Here is a 24,991-nt window from a genome sequence, read left to right as displayed (position 1 = left end):
GATTATGATAATGTTAATAAAATCCGTTTGTTATATTTTGGTAATAATTTTAAATCAGCCTACACATCACTAAATCATATAAAAAGATCAAACTCGACAGCGATGATTTCGTCTAACTATTAGAAAAAAAATGATAGAAATCAAAACTAGAAATCACGTCGATGTAAAATCAATAATAATATACACTCCTATATCGTTTCGGCCAAAGTTTAAAACGGTTTTCTGAACTGCGTTCCGTACAAACATTTTTTGCGTGTTGTAAACCATGAATAATGCGCGGATATAATATCGTTGTGATATGGTACGTAAATATACACGTATATATCTTATTTTATACTTATACGTCGTACAATATAATAATGTATAGGACTGTACTCAAAACGAGACACCGCGGCGAAGGCGTGAATAATTTCAAACGCATTGCGCCTTTAGCAAAAGGTTATAATAATATGGTGACAGGCTGTTAACCAAACGTTATGCCGCGTAGTAACACGACAATTATTTTAAAACTCCGTGCGGAGAATCAGGTTTAGGTGCACCGTAGTCAGTAATAAAGGTATTATATTATAATAATAATATGTATCTTACATGCATGCAAACGACTTTCTCGGAACATATCGCACGCAGGCTACTGCATTTCCGGTGCACCTAACGATTAGATTATACGACCCTACGTACACGGTCCCGTATAATGCATTATGTACACGGGTATATATAATATAATATATATATAGTATACTGCAGGCCATTGTCTCGGTAATCTTTCGCAACAATTTCGCGCGTTCGTCGCAGCCGATACTATCGTTCATCGTTCCGAGACAAAAATTCGAACGTGTAACTATCATGCGTGTACACGTTTATATTTTACATATACACATTATATACATAGACGATAGACGGAAACATACATTTTTATCGCCCACGGATACCGGTTTTAAAAAAAAAAAAAAAATAAAAAATAAATAATTTTACAATTTCCTTGTATATTTTATCCGTGTGTTTTCGTAAAGAAACATTTGTAATTCCAATGTTCTATAAGATCCAAACAAAATAAAAACTGTAAAATTCAGACATTCGCATTCAAAAAAAAAAAAAAATAAACCGTTGACCTCAAAATATATATCGTCGTTAACCACGGAGACGTCATTATTTTATACCACTATAAATTTATTATAATGTGCTGAAAGCGATCGAGGGTTGAAAATATTACACAGATATTTCAAAATACTGCACAATGATATATCCTCCGTAATACCCAACGGGAGCTCGTAATATAGATAATTTTTATTATTATAATTTTTTTTTTTTTTTTTGATCTGATGTCCTGATGAACAATATTATTTTGGAATACTCCTATCACTGAATCTCACCAACACGAACGTAGTCTGATATACATCATGAAAATTGCTCGTTTTTAATTCGAGCCCTTAAATTAAAAATATTATAAATGTCACATCACGAACATTTTGAATGATTTAATTAACAGGATATTCGATATTATATTTATGGCTATTAAAGAAAATGTCTAAGTATATCAATTTAGGTGGAATTCAACGTAGTAATTCACACCATCACACCACTTGGTCGACTTTGGTGATGATGATGACTTATAACTATTGTCACCTTGTATTTTCTATGTTATGAACAAATAGCTATACTATAAAATATAGGTATAACGTCTAATGTGAAATATAAACACAATTGCAATGTTTTAACATATGAAAAATTAAATTGTTTCTTCAATTCAGCGTCAGCATAATATTAGGTAAACTGTTTCAATAAATTGTATTGAAAATTTTATTTTATTTCAAATAGGCATCATTAAGTATGTTAATAATGATAATAGAAGTGATTTTTTAAATAAAGTATGTTTTTAATAAACTCAATTTAAAGTGTGATGTACCTTTTTGAATATCATTAAAAAATTATTAATAGGTACATCTAAATACGACTAAATATTTTGTGATTGTTTAACCACAAGTTGAGATTCAATAATATTTATATTCAATTATTATTATTATATGTATATATCTATAAATTGAGGTTTTAAAAAATGTAATGTTAATTGTCGATATCCATTCATAGGTTTATTGCACCTGGAACATGTTTTTTTATTTATTTTCACTGGCCACTGCACCTTGCACGCATTATTTTTATATAGTAATTTATAAGAGGTTAACTTTAGATGTCTATATTATAGATTGTTGTATAGGTACTTTAAACTTTGGCTGAAATCCAAAAAATAATAATTTTCAATTATAAAACTGAGAATTTTTGATTAGAAACCATCTTTCAACCCAATTAATTTAAATAAAAAATATAGAGCTGAAATAAATTCAATTTATACGTGCTTAGTGGACATGGTGGTGAAGATACTAACACGTGGTAGCCAGCTGTATTATAACTCTCGTTATACAGGTGTATAATATTATTGTATTATTGTAATTTGATTTCAAAATTGTTGTATTCTAATTCAATTATCTGCGCTGGAGCAATAAATTGTAACAAGTAACAACCGTGAACAGACACAACAGTCGTGTAAGAGTAAAATGTCGATTTTTAGGTACTATTTTCGCAAAACAACGAGTGAAACATTCCTAATCTATTCCTCATCAGACCGCGAACGGATTAGGTCGGTTATGATGTACTCCCGTCGTTTTGTATCGTGATTTTTCGTCCTCCAGAGGTAAACCACTCACGCACGTGCGCGTCTATACGGTCCATATAACTCGTCATCCGTCGTGATATATATTATATATAAACGAATAAGTATATATAGTTGTCGCATCGTAGTCCGTATTGCTGTCGTAACCGATACGGCCGGAAATACGGAAATACGGTCGTGTTTTACCGTTGTATTGTCGTAGAGCTCTCGACAATATATCGTTTGTATTATTGAATAGAATATACCGTCGTCGTTTGGTACCGCCCGCGTGCCGAAGAAAACGAATAAACGGTGTGAAATTAATATCAATATTGTCGTCGGGGACAGTTGGCAGGAAAAAAAAACGGATATTTTTACGCGCGCAGAACGAGTGCGCGACACGAAAGCGCCGAGCTATTGTACATACAGCATAGATATTATAATACTGTATACGCCCCGCAGTGCGACGCTTTGTGTTCGAGTGGCTGTCGGATGATAATATTATTATTTAGAAGCAAAAAAAAAAAAAAATTGACGATAAATATATAATATATAATATTATTACACAAACGCAAACAAATCCGTGATGATATATATATATTATTATTACACATCGTTATACTATTATAATGTTATTATATATTATACATTGTGTGTGTGTACGCGGGACGGAGGCGCGAGGAGGCGACCGCGATATAATTAATGAACGCGTCGGGTGCCCGCCCCCGGACGTGTGACTTCCGCGCGCGGATTTTCAAAAGGAACGCAAGACGCAACTGTTATTATAATCATCGTCATTATATATTGTACGCGCGTGTAATATATAGATATATAATATTATAAAATATTTTAGGGAAAAAAAAAATATATAATAAAACGGAACGTTATTCATCGCGAAAACGTTTTTGGGCGAGTGTAAATCTCTCGGCGTACAATGGGCCCCCTACACACAAACCGCCGGTCGTCTCTCGAGTCCTCCCCCCCCTCCGTTCACACGCACGACCGCGAGTTACGCGCGTATAAATACAATAATATCGTACACATATCATATATGTACGAAACGCGCATAATATAATATATATATATATATATAGTATGTACGCGATATCATCACGATAATATGTAGGTGCGATCGATTTGGCGGCGGTGCAACGTCTCGGAAAACGCGAAAATTGTTGTGTTTTGCACGGACGTCGTTCCGCAAGACGGAGATCGCGAAAAAACGTAAAATCGAAAGTCCCGCGTAATTCTCATTTCTCCCTCACCCCCAAGTCACACCCCCCCCCCTCCACCATAGATTCCGTCCGGTTTCCCGATAAAAGCGTACACCCTGTACACGAAAATATACAATAACGATATCATAATGTGCGCGTTGTAGGTGCACATAAATAAGAGGTATATAGTGATGTATACGATTTGCGAGTGCCATACAACTCACTACTGTGTGGGCCCACCTGCAGCGGACACGGTCCATTGCTGTACATATATTTTCGTTGACATCGCGCGCACACACACGCACGCACACGCGAGTCACATTATACGTATACATATTATAATATAAATATTGTAATATAAATAATCTTATTAGTCGCGTCTCCCGTCTCGCCGTCGATCGGTTTTTTTTTTGTAATGCTTTTTTTTTTTTTTTGCTCCGACCCTACTCTCGATCTGGCCCGCACGCACGCACGACGACGACGACGTTATAATATCATTATCGTCGTCTTCGTCGTCGTCGTCGTCGTATTATAATAATATTATAACGGACGTGAAATTCTATAATAAATCTGCAGCGATACAATGTTATACACACACGCACATGTATACAGGGTGATTTTTTTATCGTGAACCAGTAAATATCTCGGTAAATATTAGGAATTTTAAAATAATTTTTTTTTTAAACTTTCTAGGTTTTACTATTTTACACTGTGTTACAAGTTTGATAATTTTAACTTCTTCCCTTATTTGATAAAAAACTATCAACTTTCGATTTTCAAATGGCAATACATATTTTCGATAACGAAAATTTATAAACATACTGAAAAAAATAATTTTAACGTTTATAGAATTTAATTTCAGTAATCCGTTCGCGACTTATTACCGTTTAAATATTCGTTCAATTTACTGCTACCGGGTAGTTTATCAGACCCAACAGTAAAGACCAGAAGTAAAAACGAAATGATATCTTAATTTAACAATACCCATAACGATCATAATTGATAATAAATCTTAGGTAGCAAGATAGATAAACAATACTGTTAGAAAAAAAAAATGTCCTATCAACACTCCCACCAGAAAACCGTGGTGTCAGTGAGCGACTAGCCTGCCGCATCGAGGTTGAATCAGTTATAAAGTATAAAAATAACATATTACAATTTACTATCGTGGTTACATAGTACATCACTGGTTACTGATTCTTGGTATAGGACTTATCACGTATTATTTTAACAAAAAAATGATAATAAATGGCGGTTAACTGTTTCTGAAAACATGTGTTTATAGGTTAACTGTTAATGTTAATTTTCCATTATCAAATATCGAATATTAATTATTAATTAATTAATATTCTTTGAACGTTTAACCACAGAATACGTTTTAAGTAAATACAATGTAAATGTGTATTATTTTAAATATAAATTTAAGGTTTAAACCAATTATTTCAATGCATATGTATTTTGTGATAGTGTTTTAATGTTGTATTTTGGTTAAACAATTTGAATTTAATTAAAAGTATACTTCAATCCAATCAGCATGTGTATGACAATTAGTTTTCATACTTTTCCTACAACTTTTTTTGTATAATTTATTGGTAAGTTCAATCTAAAATTAATAAATTAGAATTTTTTTTTTTATTAAATGATTTATGCATAATATTATTGGCAAATAATAACCATGGTTCTAATATCTTAATTTTATTTCAGTGGCAATTCGTAGAATTGGTGTAATTAATCAAAAATAACAGTGAAATATATGACTAGCTCAATTTGACCAGCAATTAATGCAAATTCATATTGCTTTCTACTGGTACCTATCTGATGACTATAAATTAATAAATAAAATAAAATTGGAATAAAAGAATAAAATATACATATATCTATACATATTATATTTTAATCTTTTAACAAACTAAACAATCTATTATGTAAGTATGAATTTTTTTATAAAATAAATAATTTGATGTTAATTATAATTTTTGTTCATTTTTTAGGAAATTTATTTTATTTTATTTCAAATTCCAATTGCATTTAATAGTACTAACTTTTAATTCAAATATCTATAACAATATTGGATGAACAAATACAAATTGCTGTTTTGGTTAGCCACAGCATAATACAGTGAAACTTCTAATTAACGGTCACCAAAGGGACCATAAATAATGACCGCTATTTAGAGGTAGCTGTCCTATAGAGGTGACCATTAACGGAAGTTTTACTGTACATCTCACCTGATAACTTAATAAGTATGTATACAATTTTTTTTGTATAGAATCAATTCTATAAATAATTTAATGTTTTTTTTTTTTTAGTTGCATTCTGATAAAAAAAATAACAGTGCAGCATCAAGACCAACTACTTCTAAATTTGTAAAAATTGTTGATGATCACATTAATAGTTAATTGTATGTTTAAATAATTAGGTTAAGTTATTGGTACATAACATAAGTAGGGCGGCGCTTTCCATTACCGCACAAACATGACCCAATACCGCACAAAGTGTATAACCCAACACCGCACACAAAAATAGTACGATACCGCACAGATTTATAAAAAGGTATAGCCTAATTCCGCATACAACAAATGGTACGATACCACATAAATTTATTAAATATAAAAATTTTACATAGAATTAAATAGTTAAAAATAATTTTTAGTCATAATTTTTAGTAGTATTAGTAATAATAGTAACACAAATGTAATAATTTAAACATAAATGTTATTGTAGATACCTATATTGGTTTAAAATGTAAACCAATTTGTACACTGTGAATACAATCTTTTACAGATAAAGTTTAATAATGTCGTTATAGATAATTGTCGATAAGTGACGATAATCGTCCAAAATATAAATGTGCGGCAATGGGATATCCAGTATTTTAAAATCTGTGTGCAGTTTTGTCCCATGCATATTTATAACGGGCGATGCCCAAGTAGGGCTATGGAGTTTTTATTAACCTAAATTGGCAAATTAAAATTTTTTTTTATATCTGAGTGCCATTTTTATGCAATATATTAAAAGATTTTTATATCATAAAATATTAATTAAAAATTAACATCATTTCAAAAATAAGTGTAAAAATCAATAATTTTTTAAAACATCCATAGCCCTAAAAATATGTTGTACTCTATGTATAGAGTAGATAATGTAAAGTATGTTCAATGTTCATTTAATTTGTATTAATTTATCTAGGGTAGTGGACATGTTAAGTGTTAATATTTTTTATTAGGTATGACCTTACCCAAATCCTGCAAAAATTTGCACTACGGAAATTTGTTCATGTTCTAGTAAAATTATTAATAACTAATGTGTTTATTGCCTTTGATAATTTAGTATTGAATTAATGTCCATTATTTGATCTATTCACATACAAGATAGTTTTAATATAAAATGCAAATCATACATTATACGAAAAATATATACTAGTATAACTTATAATTATAAATGGAAAATCGGGTAGGCACGATGTACAACGAGCTCTAGGCCTATAACCTTGTATCAGATTAACAATACAGGACTCATTTTCTCGATGCACAAACCATTGTAATATCAGTCTGATGTAGGTTATTTGTCATGTCACTTAATTTGTGTAATCAAAATAATTTACCTATTCTATTTTTTTTTTAGTATACATAGATTGATTTGTAATTATTTTTATGTTTAATGAAAAGAAAACCTTTAATGGAAGGGGCATTGTAAAAATGTATAATTAAAAAAAAAGAAGAAATATGTGAATAGACCTTTAACTACTTTAGTCTTAGCTCTATACCCTGAATCCAAGTACATATTATGGCAACCATATACATTTATGAATTATTTTTCTAAATACATAGAAATTGTTGATTTACTTTGTTTTAAAATGAAAAAATGTTATCTGTTTAATATAATCATTTACTATAGTAATTAAGATACACCATATTGTTTTTTAAAAATTATTTATTTTGTAATTTACTAATTATAACTCATCAATCTAATATAGAAATATAAATTATATTAAATAAATACATATGTATTTGGAGGACATATCTTTATCAAGACGCAAAACTTTAGTTTGGCAGCAGGACGGTGCTCCAGCTCATAATAAAAATATTGTCATAGAGTATTTAAATTGCACTTTTGGTACAAATTGGATGGGAACGTACAGTCCAAAAATATGTTGGCCACCTCGTAGTCCCGATCTGACTTCGCCATATTATTTTCTTTGGGGTTATCTTCAAAGTGTAGTTTACAAAGAAATGCCTGCTAATGTAAATGATCTTGAACAAAAAATTAAAGATGCTTGTTCTAATATCTCAAATTATGTTTTAGTGAAAACTACTACAAATGAATTACTTAAACGACTGGCAATTTGTTTGGAAGTAGATGGTCATCAGTTTGAACATCTATTAAAATAAATTATTAATAAACTTTAATTGACTACTTACAAGTATTGTGTATGTGTTTGTTTGTTTTAATTAAATTTTGAACTTAACTAATCCTTACTTTCCTTACCAATATTGGAAGCTTTTATAAATTATAAGGTATATTCACTATATTCTAAGATGTATGTATTTCAACCATGGTTACATAGTTCTGTGATAATATTAACTTCATACTTCCTAGGTTTAATTTTGAAACATGAACTAAGATATAATATTGTTCCATGGTATACAAATTAATTTAGTTAATATTGTTAGTGGTATCCCTGGTATTTGGTACTATAGTACTTTTCTATGCTATAGTAGTACAAAACATTATAATATGTAAGTATGTTACTTATTTTCTTTGTTTCATATAATAAAACAACTTTATAAATGTTCACTCTTTTTAAATTTTTCATTAACTTTTTTACATTTATTAATTAGTATTTAGTTTTTTAGTAGCCACTAAACAGTAGGATTAATATGTTCAAGATGTTGAAATAAGTCATAAATAATTGATAGGTAGTTTTTATTCAAGTTTATTGAACTTATACCAAATAATGGACATTAATTCAATACTAAATTATCAAAGGCAATAAACACATTAGTTATTAATAATTTTACTAGAACATGAACAAATTTCCGTAGTGCAAATTTTTGCAGGATTTGGGTAAGGTCATACCTAATAAAAAATATTAACACTTAACATGTCCACTACCCTAGATAAATTAATACAAATTAAATGAACATTGAACATACTTTACATTATCTACTCTATACATAGAGTATAACATATTTTTAGGGCTATGAATGTTTTAAAAAATATTGATTTTTACACTTATTTTTGAAATGATGTTAAATTTTAATTAATATTTTAAGATATAAAAATCTTTTAATATATTGCATGAAAATGACACTCAGATGTAAAAAAAAAATTTTAATTTGCCAATTTAGGTTAATAAAAACTCCATAGCCCTACTTATGTTATATACCAATAACTTGACCTAATTATTTAAATATACAATTAACTATTAATGTGATCATATCATATCAAGTATACTTTTAATTAAATTCAAATTGTTTAACCAAAATACAACATTAAAACACTATCACAAAATACATATGCATTGAAATAATTGGTTTAAACCTTAAATTTATATTTAAAATAATACACATTTACATAGTATTTACTTAAAACGTATTCTGTGGTTAAACGTTCAAAGAATATTAATTAATTAATAATTAATATTCGATATTTGATAATGGAAAATTAACATTAACAGTTAACCGCCATTTATTATCATTTTTTTGTTAAAATAATACGTGATAAGTCCTATACCAAGAATCAGTAACCAGTGATGTATTATGTAACCACGATAGTAAATTGTAATATGTTATTTTTATACTTTATAACTGATTCAACCTCGATGCGGCAGGCTAGTCGCTCACTGACACCACGGTTTTCTGGTGGGAGTGTTGATAGGACATTTTTTTTTTCTAACAGTATTGTTTATCTATCTTGCTACCTAAGATTTATTATCAATTATGATCGTTATGGGTATTGTTAAATTAAGATATCATTTCGTTTTTACTTCTGGTCTTTACTGTTGGGTCTGATAAACTACCCGGTAGCAGTAAATTGAACGAATATTTAAACGGTAATAAGTCGCGAACGGATTACTGAAATTAAATTCTATAAACGTTAAAATTATTTTTTTCAGTATGTTTATAAATTTTCGTTATCGAAAATATGTATTGCCATTTGAAAATCGAAAGTTGATAGTTTTTTATCAAATAAGGGAAGAAGTTAAAATTATCAAACTTGTAACACAGTGTAAAATAGTAAAACCTAGAAAGTTTAAAAAAAAAATTATTTTAAAATTCCTAATATTTACCGAGATATTTACTGGTTCACGATAAAAAAATCACCCTGTATATATATTAGGTATTATACACGTTCGACGGGGAGTTTTTCGTCCATTCTCCTCGTGCACACATAATATACAAAAACACGTACAATACACACATCGCCCCGCGCGCGCGCGCGTATATTACGCACACAGCACATAAACAAACGACATAATTTATAAGTCTGCGCTATTTGTATCACCACCCCGCCCCCTCTCGACAACCAACACCGCGGCCGCCGCCGGACCGGACGGCGATAAATAATTATAAAATACTCTACGACGGCTACCGCGGGGCGTTTTCGGTTCGACCATAATATTATTATTATTATCATCGTATACCCAACACCGCCGCCGTATAGGTATAGCTCCAGCAGGTATTTACGATTACTGTATCGAATAAAACGCCGCGAGACGCTCCGCAAAATCGTAATAATATATTATTATTATTATTATTTATTTTTTTCGTTTAAGGACACGCGTAGTATTCGCAGACCGAACGGAAACGACCGGCGGTTGACGGAGCCGATGATATTATACGTACGAGGAGGCGCGGGAGAGTGAGCGCGACGGTGCCGCGTGCACGCGAGATACGCGTGTCCTGGCACGGAAACGGCTCGCACAACCCGTTCGCCACCGGGTCGCATCGCCGCCGCCTCGGTTCGGAGTGTATAAGATATATAATAATATAACGCATATAATATTATAAGAGTGTACACCACGAACACCACCGCTGTACGATATATTATAATAGACGTAGATAGTCATCTATATCCGTGGCACATGACTATAGTAGTAGTAGTAGGCCGCACATTATTGGGGACACGGCTTTTATAATTTATAACATTATGACGTTGTTAATGACGCGGTGTATGTATATTATAGTATTGTATAGGTATAGGTACTGAGCATATAGCTGCTGCACTTCGAATAGGTAGAACGGATCGGGGCGTCGACCGAACATCACGCACGAGTGTATCGAATACTTAACACCGTTCGTCCGCTAAAAAAGTGCGTATATTACAATAATAATATAACGCAATGATCTGCTAATGACGCGGGACTGTATAGCGACCTGACGATTACAGTGTTCCCGGAATGTTACCTATACGGTCGTGATACCGTGACGTCCGTCTTACATTGTATAGGTATACGTAGGCGCCAAGTGAGAAACACTTAACTTGGTTTTCCGATATACCGTGTGCAGTTGAGGGCGAAGGGCGCAGTGAAACAGTTCTCTACTCACAAACGCACTTTTTCGTATTATGCTTCTTTTTTTTTGTCGATATTTTCAATATTTTTCTCAATTCAAAAGGAATTTCAATTGGTTGTTATGTTGTAGTACAAATTGTTTTCACTTTAAATCTTTTCCTTTTTAAACCGTATAAATAATCAGTATAATCAGTATTCGTAGACTTCATTCCGCAGTATAATTATAAATAAAAAAACGAATTTGAATTCGATGACAATAAGTCACTACACACATACAAAAAAAGATTCTAAGCAAAGATAGGTCGTAATCTCAAAAGAAAATTGTATGATAAATCGTTATTTTACGTTTGAATATCGAATTTTGTTAAAAGTTAAACTTCAGACGCTCATTAAAGATTATTATGGTCAACTCTTAACTTTTAACAACTGATTCGACTACAGGAAATATTATAACTTTACATAATATTATATTTTACATAAATTAACTAACAATTTGGTAAATATATGACAACTAAACTATTGGTGATATATGTATAGGTATTTTATTTTAGTGCTATTGAGAAATGTTGAAGTACTTAATAATAATAATAACCAAGTATCTAAAGTCCAAACTTATAAACAGTGAAATATCACGTAGATGTTTTTAATGAAAAACGCATTAAGAAATATTCAAAGTCAAAGTAAATATTTTGTTTCTTAAATGTATAGCAAATCAAGCCATTTTCCAATCATATATCAATTTCACCGAACTAAGTATTTTACATATTACATACATGGCGCAATATCCTAGGCATAAATCAATTTAATAAAAATCATATAAACGTATTCAGAATAAAAATAAACAACTTTTTAAAGATGGTGACTGGCTAGACAGAAGAGCGAAAAAGATGTTTGAAATTTAACATGACATTCACAAAAGTTAGAAGATGTTGTACGATTTTCTACCTAACAATATTGTAAAGAAAAATATTTTTTACACATCATAATATAACACACATAGGTATTATTTAAAGTGACGGAAATATAAATTTGAAATGATATATTATAATAGTAAAACTGCATCATGTGTTACCTTGCTAACCATATGTCAACAGTTGTGACACGTGTGTAATCCACGAGCGGGAGGAGTATTATTTTTTTCCATTGCAAATTTTCTCGATGAATATACTTTTTTTTTGTCGGGTGTGCAAGCGCCAGAAAAATCATATAAAGTCATCACATGGTCCAGTGAACCACACCAGACGAAGGATATTAAAAAAATATTAATAACGAACTCTAGTTATTTGTTATTAATATTATTTATTTATTTTTGTTTATAATATATATATATATATACAAATTTCAAACATACCATAGTGTATATTATTATAGGAACTGTTTGGACTTAATTTGCAGACAGTAAGGCCACTTGGAAAATGTATTTCTCTTTTTTTATTTTCATTTTACCCGCCAAACCAAATTTAAATTCAGCCCTTCGAAATAATTTTTGAAGTATTATAATGTATATTGTATACTGTATAGGTATATATATATATATATCTATATATTTTTTTTGTTTATACCACAGACGAAGACAAATGCGACCGCAATATAGCCAATACGCTGGGGTACTATTCAAATCATTTGAAAATGACGGGTGAATTCTTATACGGGCGGGGAGTATACATTTTTAGGACGGAGAAACGGGAACTTAATATTAAAATGTAGAAATAAGAACTTTTGTCGGGTTTTCTTTTATTAAAAAATAAAATAACTCTTATACACGTTTACTATATTGGAAACTCGTGCCCCTCGACTCTTACCTCCCTTTATATATTTCCCCGTATATACTTAGGTGACTTATTGAACTGCAATAATGAGAATAAAAGTTATTATTGCAATATTGGGTATTAAAATATTCTAAAGTGCCCTTACATTTTCAGATTCAAAGATAAACACGCGGTATAACCAATCGTTTCGAGCGGGAGAAAAATGCAATTATGTGAAAACCCAAGTAGAACGTCTACTCTAATGGTATTTATTAAGACGAACCGGACAAACACAACATTTTCATCATTACTCGAAATACACTATAATATATAGTAAGTAATACAGTAATATTTGTGTGGACAAAATATCATAAAAATATGATTTTTCTACTTAAAGTTTCAAAGTTATATTCCTTTACCGAATATGATTGTTTTTCCAACACAAAGCACAATCTAACTAAATGTATATTATCCTATATTTATATGCAATATGTAAAAATATAAATACAATTATATTGTTGTATGACAATATTGATAATTATTATTATAATTACGCTTATAGCAAATAGTTATTTATGCATTATTATTGAAGTTAAACTTGAGGTATAAATTATCATAAGAGTACATACGAATTATTGTTTAAATTCAATCATTTTTATATTATTAACAGATTGTTATTTGCATAAAAATTAACCATCATATACTGATTTGCATTCCTAATCTGCATCACGAAGTTTGACGAATAAAAAATGAAAGTTTACAAATAAGACGTCATATTTCCGTCCGAGGTAATTTCTCTGAGAACAAACTATATGAAGTACTCATACGATTAAATGATAACACTGCAGTCAACGGCATAATAGTTGTTAATAATATAATATAATAAAGTGGTGTTATTAAAAAAGATATATTAACAAAGGACTCGTCGCATGCTTCGTGTAAATAACGTGTATATAATAATGATAGCGTAAGTAAATTATAATAATTAAAATAGTTTAATAATTTTTAAAGGGGTCCGTTTATTTATCTATTTTTCTATGTACATATATAGATTTATATCCGCAGTCCATCAGTCCGTGAATATATATACACCACACACACACACACACACACACACACACAACTAATTTAATATATCGTATCATTACACTCGATACGATATAATATATTATTGATATATTATATGCGACGACGAATAATCGACGCGGGGTGCGATGACGTGACGATGATGGTGTCGGGAGATAATAATAATAATAAGGGTTGTCAGGAACACTTTTGTATTATATTATTATGTCGCACGCGGTTTCGTGCGGTAACGGGAAAATTTGTCGATAAAAAATAGTGTGTATATATAATATAATAATAGTGTCAAATCGTATACTGATGACGAGAGCGTGTAGTCGCGCGTATATATAGCCGACGACGTTATTAATATGCGACGGTAGCTGACGATGATAACAAGTACTACATAACCGTAGTTATATCGGTCGAAGGAAACGGTATATAGGAAGCTATATTGCACGGGGCGAGTGGTTAGCAGCGGTACCGCTGTACTTTGGCGCGGCGAGGTAGGGGGGCGGGTGATGGTGAAAGGTACGGTAACGGATGACGGAGTCGTCTATGTCGGTCGGACGTGGAAGGGTTGCCGTGTAGCCCTTCGAGGTGGAAGACGGGAGCTCCCCTCCCCTTACGCGCGGGGTTTCGTTCGGGGCGAGTCGTGCGGAGGCGGACGATCGGGGCCCGTTTAGTCGCGAATAATCGTTTTTTCTTGCAAATGAGAGATTTCCCGCAGAACAGTGTCGCAACACATAATAATACACTAAACAGCGTATACCTATATATATATTATATTATTATTATTATAATGAATAGACAGTGACGAGACCGCCGCCGCCGCACATCTCTACGTTTGCGATTCCGTTGAGCGTATTATACTGTGACAAACGGTTGCCCTGGTAATAAGCATACGATATAATACACTTTGTCTGTGTAGTACATGGTTTTGACTTTTAACGACAGACGCAAATTTTCATTGTTCGTCCGAGTCCGAGACACTTTGTTATACTGCGCGCGTTTTGTGATTTTTAAGCCTTATTTACCAATCCTTTACCAACCGGCCTAACCCTTTAGTTGGATAATTTACTCGAACGTACCACCAACGAACCCGTTGTACACGAGTTTATTTTGATATAAATTATCCTATCTGAATTACATTAAATATAATATTAATGTAAACAATGTAGAAACACTAAAAACATATAGGTATAATATATATATTATTGTAATATACTTAAAACCCTATAACGCCTCTGCGGATAATACGGATGACATAAATATCATACCATATTTGGTTAATCGAATACCTACAATAGTATTATATTGTATATTACACATATAATGAGTTTTAATAAAATAATCTGCCGACAATAAAAAAGTAAAAAATTCTTTTCATACGAAAACAAGACCGTTTTCGTCGGCGACTAAGACAGTGACGCAGCGATCATTATATTATAATATAATAATGTAACATAATATATGTAGGTATACAATATATACTATATAGGTACAGCAATATTATTATTATTTAAAAAAATAATATATTCGAAATAATATTAAATTTGTAAAATTTAAGTTGTTCAGTATTTGTCGTTTTAAGTCCCGTTGCAGGCATAGAAATTGTTTTAAATTATGTGGACATCGCCTATTTGTTTTATCAAAAGTTTTCCAGTTTACAAAACTTTTTACCGTAATTTATTTAATGCAACAGTAGCATGTATTTTTTAAAACACATATACAATAATTTATAATACTTATGTGTATAATTAAAATTGTATAGGCACAGGTACATGGTATATTGGTATACCTATATAAGGTGTAGGTATACCTATATATACTACAATAATTAAACTACATTTTAAATATTAATAACAATTGAATTTGGACTCGATTTTATTTAAAGATATTATGTAAACGCTATTATTTTTTCGAATAATAAACCATCGGTTATAATTATTGGAAAAACATAGTGAAAATTTTATAATTTTTTTTTTTTACATAAATTTACTTATTGTACACGAATTTCTAACATAAAATATTTGAGTACCTATCTCGTTTGCAGAATTATATTCTAAACATTAGCTTCCTAATTATAATGGCTGGGGACAACTTCTGAAAATTTAGCGGAGAACTCATTACCAACTCTAATTCGAGACTACTACACGCAATAAAATTGTTTAGTACATAATTTATAACTGAGTTGAAATGATTATCGTCTAAAAATAATCGTTAGCGTTAATGTTTTGATAAAAAAAAAAAAAAAAAAAAAAATATTACTAAAATCGTTAAGACTTGTTTTATAACTACTCATTTGTCGTAACATTTTATTGGTCGCATTAAACTAAAACCATTTTCGTTTTAGTTTTAATGTCTATGTCGTGATGATTGTATTATCGTGATGCGTCTAAACTGTATACCTACACACGAAAATACACAATACGATTTTACGGACCATCTGTTAGTATATTTTTAAGCACCACCGCGGCGTACCGAGTAAACGACAGTCGTATAGGTATATTAAGACAGAATGTTGTGCGTACCGACTGTTGAGGTTCAGATATTTATTATATTGATACAGTCGTATACGTATACAATCACGTACGCGCGTGTGTATATAAATGTGTGATATCAAATTGTATTATTACAAGTTGTTAGTGTTATTATTACTTATATTATTAATAATTATTGTTATGTTAATAAAAATATATGATGTGCGTCAAGAATGGACTATAGAACATTACATTTGCTGCGCTATATATAGTAAATTAGCGATGATTGTAAATAAATGAATATATTATTAGTATTTAGATATAACTTAGTGTATGCGTTGTATAAAAAAATATTACACAGACCGCGAGCTTTATCGGTTCTATAGGAACCGTTGGCATCAATAACTCATAAACCACGCACGTTGGTGAAATAATAAGTAATAGTGAACAAAGTTTCCCCATTTTTTATGGTTTTAATCATATATTATAGTTTATTACTATTTGTTTTCACTTAAATAAATATTAAATATAACAATAAAACACTGACCTCTTACGCTAAGAAAAAAGAAATGTACAATTAGTGTTTATTATAATATGGTATTTTAGAAATGAAAACTAAAAACACCACAAAATACGAGAACCACATACAAAGGATTAAATAATGACGCTAGTTTTGTACATTGATCGTATCGAGTGCACAATTTATAAATATTTAAATAACGACAAATTAATCAAATTTAGGATACCAGTGTCCTAGTAATATAACTGCACTTAGGTAAGACGTACTTACAGACAAATCAAAAGTAATTAATTATCGTCGAAAAATTATCTATTTGTTTCATGTGAAATTTCGGGAACATGGAATCGTTTAGGGCTGTAGTAAATTTTTTACAGTAGACGATGATGCGTGACTGTAATTTGTACGTCTTGATAAGGTATATTTTAAAATTATTTCATAATATTTATATTATACATTTGTTTTCTAACAAAAATGTTTAATGCGTCTCTGCTGTGGTCGTTTGGAACTGTGATTTTAAAATTCAATGACTAAAGATTGGTTGTCAATTTTAAAATAACAATAATTACATAACCATACTCATTTGAAGCAAGACGAGTTTCGTATTCCACTTTTTAATATAATAAATTTAAACTGGCTGTATTTAACCGACTTCACTCAGAAAAAAAAATAATTATTTTAAAATACGGCTCTTGCTGTATTTCAGTGTTAGTGTGTACCTCAATGCACGGGTATGATAATGCGTTAGTGTATCTCTCTTTACGGACAAATCCGTCCAAAATGAGTAATCCTCCTTTCGGGACTTTTTTTCCGTGACGAGATCAAAGTTAAATATTTAATCCAGTAAATATTAATCTGTAGTATTTCTTTAGCAGAAATGTCACAAAAATATACACACGCTCGTGTGTATAATATATAAAATATAATAAATTGTGTATTAAAATTTATAACATGATATCATATATTTTATTAAAACCTATAATAATAGCCAAACCTGCTCGAGGTAATAAAACGTATGTGTTATCATAATTAATTATACACAATTTAATTTTAACTTTACAAGGTTAAAATTTAAAGTTATCATCATTTTACACGTAGATTATAATTTATATTACTTTTAGGTGTGCCGTAGCATATTATACTATATCGTTTCAAATGTTTTAATAAATGGTTGAACTTACATCCTCATTGCATACAAGATATAATATGTTATTTTGTAGTTATTAAATATACATATCAAGTTTGAGAGTGTTTTTTAGTGTTATTCTGTGTATTTCGCATGTACCTGATTAGTTAAAACCTGATCGGCATTGACGTACACGGTGTCTCCTCGTAATGTTATGTTAATAAGACGTTCCTCTCTGTATAATATAATATACTATAGGCCACATAACTAGGTATCTATATATTAATACGTCATATGTTTAGTTCATTAAACCCACCCTTGAAGCCTAAAACTTTGAAACGTACATAACTGAATGTATAAATACTTAATGAAAAATAATAATTCAACTTTTAAAATATTAACACATAAATTACTTCTATAAGTTTACCATCATAGGTGTAAGTTTTTTTAATATACACAAGAAAAAGAATGTTTTTAATTTAGAACTTAGCTAGGTAAACCAAAAAATGTTTATAAATAATTAAATATATAGAATATAAGCAAATATATGAGCGAGTCAATAAATAACTTAGAAAAATATGTATAAGTAAAAAAACTAAAAGGGATAAAGACGGCGAATTGCGTTGTATAGTATACGATATACATACATAGTATATATACATATGAATATATATTTAGGTTATGTTTGAGATGTATGTGATAACACAAGACGACAAAAATCACCTATAAAGATATCATTATGCACTAACATTTTTATAGATCTATGCCTATAATGTTATTATTATTATGATATATATATATCCATATAGGTAACGTGTATACAGTACGACTTGTTTATAAATTATAAATATATAATACAATTCGATAAGCTATATATTTTACACTGTAAGTGACGTACGAAAACATAATCGTTTATTGTTGGTTACATAATATTTTACTTAACGCATATAGTATTTTTATAATCCGATAGCGACGGGATAAATAGGGATAAATGCATAATATAACGCTGCACAGAGCTCGACAACTAAATCACGATTATCTTTTTATTAAAACGGTTAACCGTGTAGTGTATATGCGTTCGGGACAAATATAAACACTTAAGCTAATTATTGAGCTATTTCTATAAAGTGTATAATATCGGCTTTGTCAATAGAGTGAAAATACTGTTTCCATTATAATATGTGCGTTCACTATTCACTGCGGTTGTACGTTTATTTGTAATTAATGTATTTAAACAAATCAACAAAGTAATTCGTGTAAAGCCATCAACGTGGTTTCAAACTCGTAATGTTTTTCCTGGTTATACTTAAACACTGCTATAAGTTTTTAGGAAGTTAAATTAATGGTTGGTTATACTTGGTTAAATCGTTTACTTAAAAAATAATAATAATAATATGAAAATCCATTTTAACAGAGATTTGGTTAATTTAAGAACATTTTTAGAGTCAAACAGTTTTCCTGTTCTCTTTTGGCTAAGTCAAATTTTAGCTATTTTTAAATCTGTCTGTACGTTTTTGATGCTCAGATGTTCAGAATAATTATATAGAAATATCTCTAAGTTCAGTCACTCTACAAACCCGTTTAAGATTTTTGAGTATTTTATGTAATTTCGTCCTTTGTTGTTAATCAGTTAGTTGCTAATGTGTAACATTGTTTTTGACCTGGTCGGTCAACAACGACTCGCAAAAGGCTTTGTCTCTATGTAATATATGTCTTAATTGATCTTGAGCAGGTTGACGTGATTTAAAGCGTTTTCACAAAAGCATTTGATCACAAAGTATGTATATCATTGAATATACTCGTATAAAAGGAATCTGGTTTTAGTGAACATCTTATCTCGGTTTCCACCTAATTTGGTTGGCTCCTGTGTGTACATGGCGTAAATTCAGACATCATAATATACTCATAATATGAAGAGTATGTTTGTGGCTTTTTATGCTCTCTGAGGTGGTCTTTAATTTTTTTTTAATATTGTTAAAATCGTTTTCTTGTATAAACATATTATATTATTACACACTGTTTCCGATTAGTAAAAGCTATTTCTTAAAGCAAAATTTAATAATGACTGTCCGCTACTAATATAAAACGATCATTTTAATGATGTAGTTAACTGGACCACTCATCGTTTTGTACTTAAATGTATCAAAATGTCACTCTATGTTCTTTTTCCGGGATTACACACATATATCCTGTTTGCCTATGCAATCACAGATACCCAACTAGAAGTAGTTACTGGTTAGTAATACTTAATAGGATTTAGGCGTCAGTTTCGACCATGAACTGTGACGGTCATATTGATTTAATTACTGATATACGTAATCCTTGGTTTATATTACACGGATTTGTTCTGATTGTATATGCTACTCGATCCTTAAAAATCTCTTTATTATTCTTTTGTTCGCTCTATCCTTGAATTGTGTATAATATGTCTGTGGGATGAAACGACGAATTTGTTGCCAGCTAATAATATTTTTAGAACTGAACGTGTTTAATGTACATTAATATTAAAAATTGGTAATTGACCTAGGTTTAAGTTTTTTTGTCTAATAGGTCATGAGTTTGTACTAATTTGGCTTTTATCCAAGGGTTTTCCTTGGAAGTTACTGATTAATCCTAGTTTGTATTTAAAACTAACTTTATAATTTATTCCTTATTTATTCCTGTTAAAATTACCTTTTTATAGTCCCAAATTGTTCCACCAATTATTCATTTAATCAACTCTTTTTGGGACATTTAATTAATATAATAATATTAGAGCTCATGAGTACGTAATAATACGTATGCATAGTATGACCAATTTATATTATAAGGACAAGTAAAACTAGTAAAAGCCATGTAACACTTATTACTGCCAACCACGAACGACGTTTATTTTCTATGTACATTTGTAATTCCTACCAATTTCGGTAATTTAAGTCAAGTCCACATAATATACAATTATTTTAAAATAAATTTCATAATACTTGGAAATCTGCGTCTCGCAAGCCACGTTTTGCTGAAATGTTTCAATGGTCTGAAATATGATTGTCTGTTGATAATAACTTTTAACAAATGGCAAGCAACTCATTTAAACGACACATGCCTACACGACTATCTATGGTTTAAATAAAACACCAAATGGAAATAAATTATACCACTATAATACACGACAAATCATTTGCAAATAATTTATGGATAATATAATTTCAGTTTCTTGCAAAATATAAGATCGACATACCAATAATCCCCTTATCGATATATGTTTCTGTAAGAATCGCACTATATACTATTAATTATACTTAAACAAAATATTACGCTGAAATCACAATATGTTTACAATAAGTGTGTGCGTTTAAATTGTTTAAAATAACAATAGAATTACTATATTTTTATGCTCATCGTTTTTACATTTCTCGTTGTCGTACATTATTATAACGCGCCTAGGATCATACGGTTTCTATTTTTTGATATGATATATTTTACAACTCGACGAGACTTATAATATTATTCTAAACTTTTACAGCGACTTTACAGTTGCGAGCATATACTATTAAATGGTATTGTTTAGTTCGCACTATATCTGTTTTGAATATTGCGGAAGTGCGTTATGCCCACGCTCGCAATACAGTAGTTTACTTCACACTGAATACATATTTGTGATGCGACTATGTATATATATGTGTGTGTGTGTGTGTGTGTACTATTCGAGCTATAGCGCACTAAACGCGCGTAGAACTTATGACATTACAAACAACTATAACCGATTTTGGTTACACGACGAGAAAACGACCTGATTATCTGGTGCAGTGGCATCTGTTTGTATATAATACGCGTGTGTATATATATATATATATATATGTATATTATAATATAGTGCTTTATTATCGCCGCCGCCACCGCCGCCGAAGCCGTTCGGTTTCCAAGGCGATAATTTCACTATTCCGCGCCCGCACCGCCGCCGCCGCCGCCGTCAAAGCGGATGTGTGTGTGTAATCGAGGAAAACTTTGTCGAGGCCGCCATTAAAACCCCATGAGCGTGTGTATATGTATTTAAACGCGCGCGCTCAACTCGGCGGCCAACTCTTGTAAATTACATCGGCCGCAAATGGCTTCCTGTCGAGCCGAGGCTTGTAATTGTGTATATATCCCTTTAAATCCCCGAGGGACGCTTCGCTCTACGAGCGTGTGTGCGTACGTGTACCGTGTATGGCATGTTCGTGTACATGTGTGTGTGTGTGTGTGTGTAATATGTATATGTGTATTATATATATATATATATATATATATATAAATGTGTGTGTACGTATATACACACACGCCAGCGAGCGATATAAACTGCAAACATATTTCCGCAGACGCGCGAGAGCGGGCGGGCGAGAGCTCACACACACGCGGGCCGCGCGCGCACGCACAAGTTCGGCCCGGGAAACGTGTGTTAACATTCAGCCAAACAAGTTGGAACACTGGTCTTAAACGCTATGTAAAGCCATTTATTTCCTCGAGTTTTCCCAATTGTATAACGCCGCGCGGCACAACCGTTCGATATAATATACGCGCTTTCGTACAACAATAATAATAATAATAATAATAATATATGATATTTCGTCAGCCCGTGCACGTAATACATATATATATATATATACGCGCGTAAACGTGAAAACACTGCTGTGCGCGACGAAGCGATAGAAAATCGTCATTTTATGCGGTCGAACGGTGTGAAAAAACGTGTACGCGACGTACTTATATATACTTACTATACGTACTCTTCGTCGTCTGCAGCGATTCAAGCGCCGATTTCGTCACACGGCGAAAACCTCTAATCGCATATTATTCCAGCGATATCGTCGTGGTGACGCGTATTTCGATATTATATGTATTCTCGACAATATTTATAATGTTACGCGCCGAAAAGCCGAAGATTTGTCTGAACGGAGTATAGTTGCGACGGGAGCGTCGTATAACAGTTAAATTAATTGATATAAGTACTTCGTATATATATATATATAATAGGACAAATCTCGAGTGTCAGTACACCGCTCCAGCGTAGTCACGGCGCGCACAACGCACTCGTGACGTTTATATAATTAATAATATGTTATTACGTATAATATACTCGCACGGCGCCACAGCTATGGCGCGAAGAAAACGGTATCGCACAAATCCTACGATGTCATACACTATATACGCATATACGTATACACACACACACGATATTGTACCGGTGCCGGGTAAACGGGTGCGCTATAGGCGACAATATGATATCGCTATACCTATATTATGTTATTATTATATAGAACGGCCGCGTTCGTCTCCGTGTATAATATCGTAATATTAGTAATAATATATTGTGTCATACGATCGTATTATTACGTTATTAAACGGGGTGGGCGCGGCGCAGTGCGGCGCATAAACGGCGGGGACGTTTATAATAACGCGACGGGCCCATTATATCGTTGTCGCGAGTTCGGGAATAAAAACAAAATAGTAGCGAAAAAAAAGTAAAGAAAGGAGAAAAAAATGGAGATGTTAAAAATATCGACTGCCCTCCCTCGCCCACCCCCCACCGTTTTGCAGCCAGTACGGTTGGCCCGCGCCGCCCCCCGCCGACGCCGCTGCCGCCGCCTTTGCCCGCTTGTATATATACATGTATAGGTTTATATTTGTTATCGCCAAGTGTTACAATATAATAATGTTATGTCGTTCGAGTGACTGTTGCCGCGGGCGTTCGACCTTTCGGCCGCCGTCTCCATGGTTACGGTGTCGCGGGCCGTGTGGAAAATGACAACGACTACGACGACGACGGCGGAGGCGACGTCCGGTGTACGCATGTCTTTTCCCCGTCGGACGACGACTCCTTTTTCGCCGCGACAACCGTCGTCAGTGCCGAGGCCGTGGCGGCGCGGGTGCGAAGGGGTTGATATGGAACGTAAGGGAGGGATACCCGCGACCGCCCGTCAAGTATATAACCGCCACCGATCGCCTCCCCTCCTCGCGTCACACGCCTTCCGCCCCGCGCGTCATTACACGGCCGGGTCGTATCTATATAGGTGATGTATACCTACACCATCACGACGACGTGTCTTGCCCATGCTGGACCACTGCAATACACGCACTCGTCGCTTACCTGTAAAATAACATTATTATCATTTATCATATTACATGTACGTCAGCTGGTATACTGAGATATGATTGAAAACCGTCTGGAAAAACTATGTCCGTCCGCGCGCATTACCATATTATGCATTCACACGCCAATAATTGCCGTTAATATAAATATATAATACAATATGATCAATGTCATATATACGAGACGTTGATATTCAAAGTTCTGCTATATGGCACTATATATGTTATTGTTAGTAAGTCGTTATAGTTTACATAATATACGTACGTTTAGCGAAAACGGATTCGTTTACCCTATAATAAGTATAGGTATATAATATAATACTGCCTATTGTACAGTTCTTTCAACACAGAGCAAGTTTACTGTTTTGTTACTAACAGAAAAATGTCATGTGGGTACTATTGTAGATACATTATAGGTATACTTGTAAAACAGTGTGTAAATAAACAAAAATGTTGTTGAAATAAATTCAGGACGCCTCGTGAAACTAGAAATGTCATTAATTGTTTTTAAGAATATTATACATTATGTATACAAAAAATGAAACACGAATATTCGTTTAATAATCTGATAAAGAT

At 31.9% G+C, this 24,991-nt stretch overlaps 2 long non-coding RNA genes across 2 annotated transcripts; one reads left to right on the top strand and one right to left on the bottom strand.

The window, feature by feature from the left end:
* Window positions 1-5,075: 5,075 nt before the first annotated feature.
* Window positions 5,076-7,596, top strand: LOC132922685 (uncharacterized). Its single transcript, XR_009661040.1, has 5 exons — window positions 5,076-5,112; window positions 5,144-5,450; window positions 5,563-5,783; window positions 5,850-6,101; window positions 6,168-7,596. It is a non-coding gene; the product is annotated as an uncharacterized LOC132922685 (long non-coding RNA).
* Window positions 7,597-7,969: 373 nt separating this feature from the next.
* On the bottom strand, window positions 7,970-8,444 carry LOC132921842 (uncharacterized). Its single transcript, XR_009660961.1, has 2 exons — window positions 8,188-8,444; window positions 7,970-8,111 (listed from the first exon to the last, which is right to left on the bottom strand). It is a non-coding gene; the product is annotated as an uncharacterized LOC132921842 (long non-coding RNA).
* Between the last annotated feature and the right edge of the window lie 16,547 nt (window positions 8,445-24,991).

Source organism: Rhopalosiphum padi, chromosome 2 (genome assembly GCF_020882245.1).
Source record: "Rhopalosiphum padi isolate XX-2018 chromosome 2, ASM2088224v1, whole genome shotgun sequence".
Taxonomy (NCBI): Eukaryota; Metazoa; Arthropoda; class Insecta; order Hemiptera; family Aphididae; genus Rhopalosiphum; species Rhopalosiphum padi.
The sequence above is the reverse complement of the archived record's forward strand: the minus strand, read 5'-3'. Positions and strand labels throughout refer to the sequence as shown.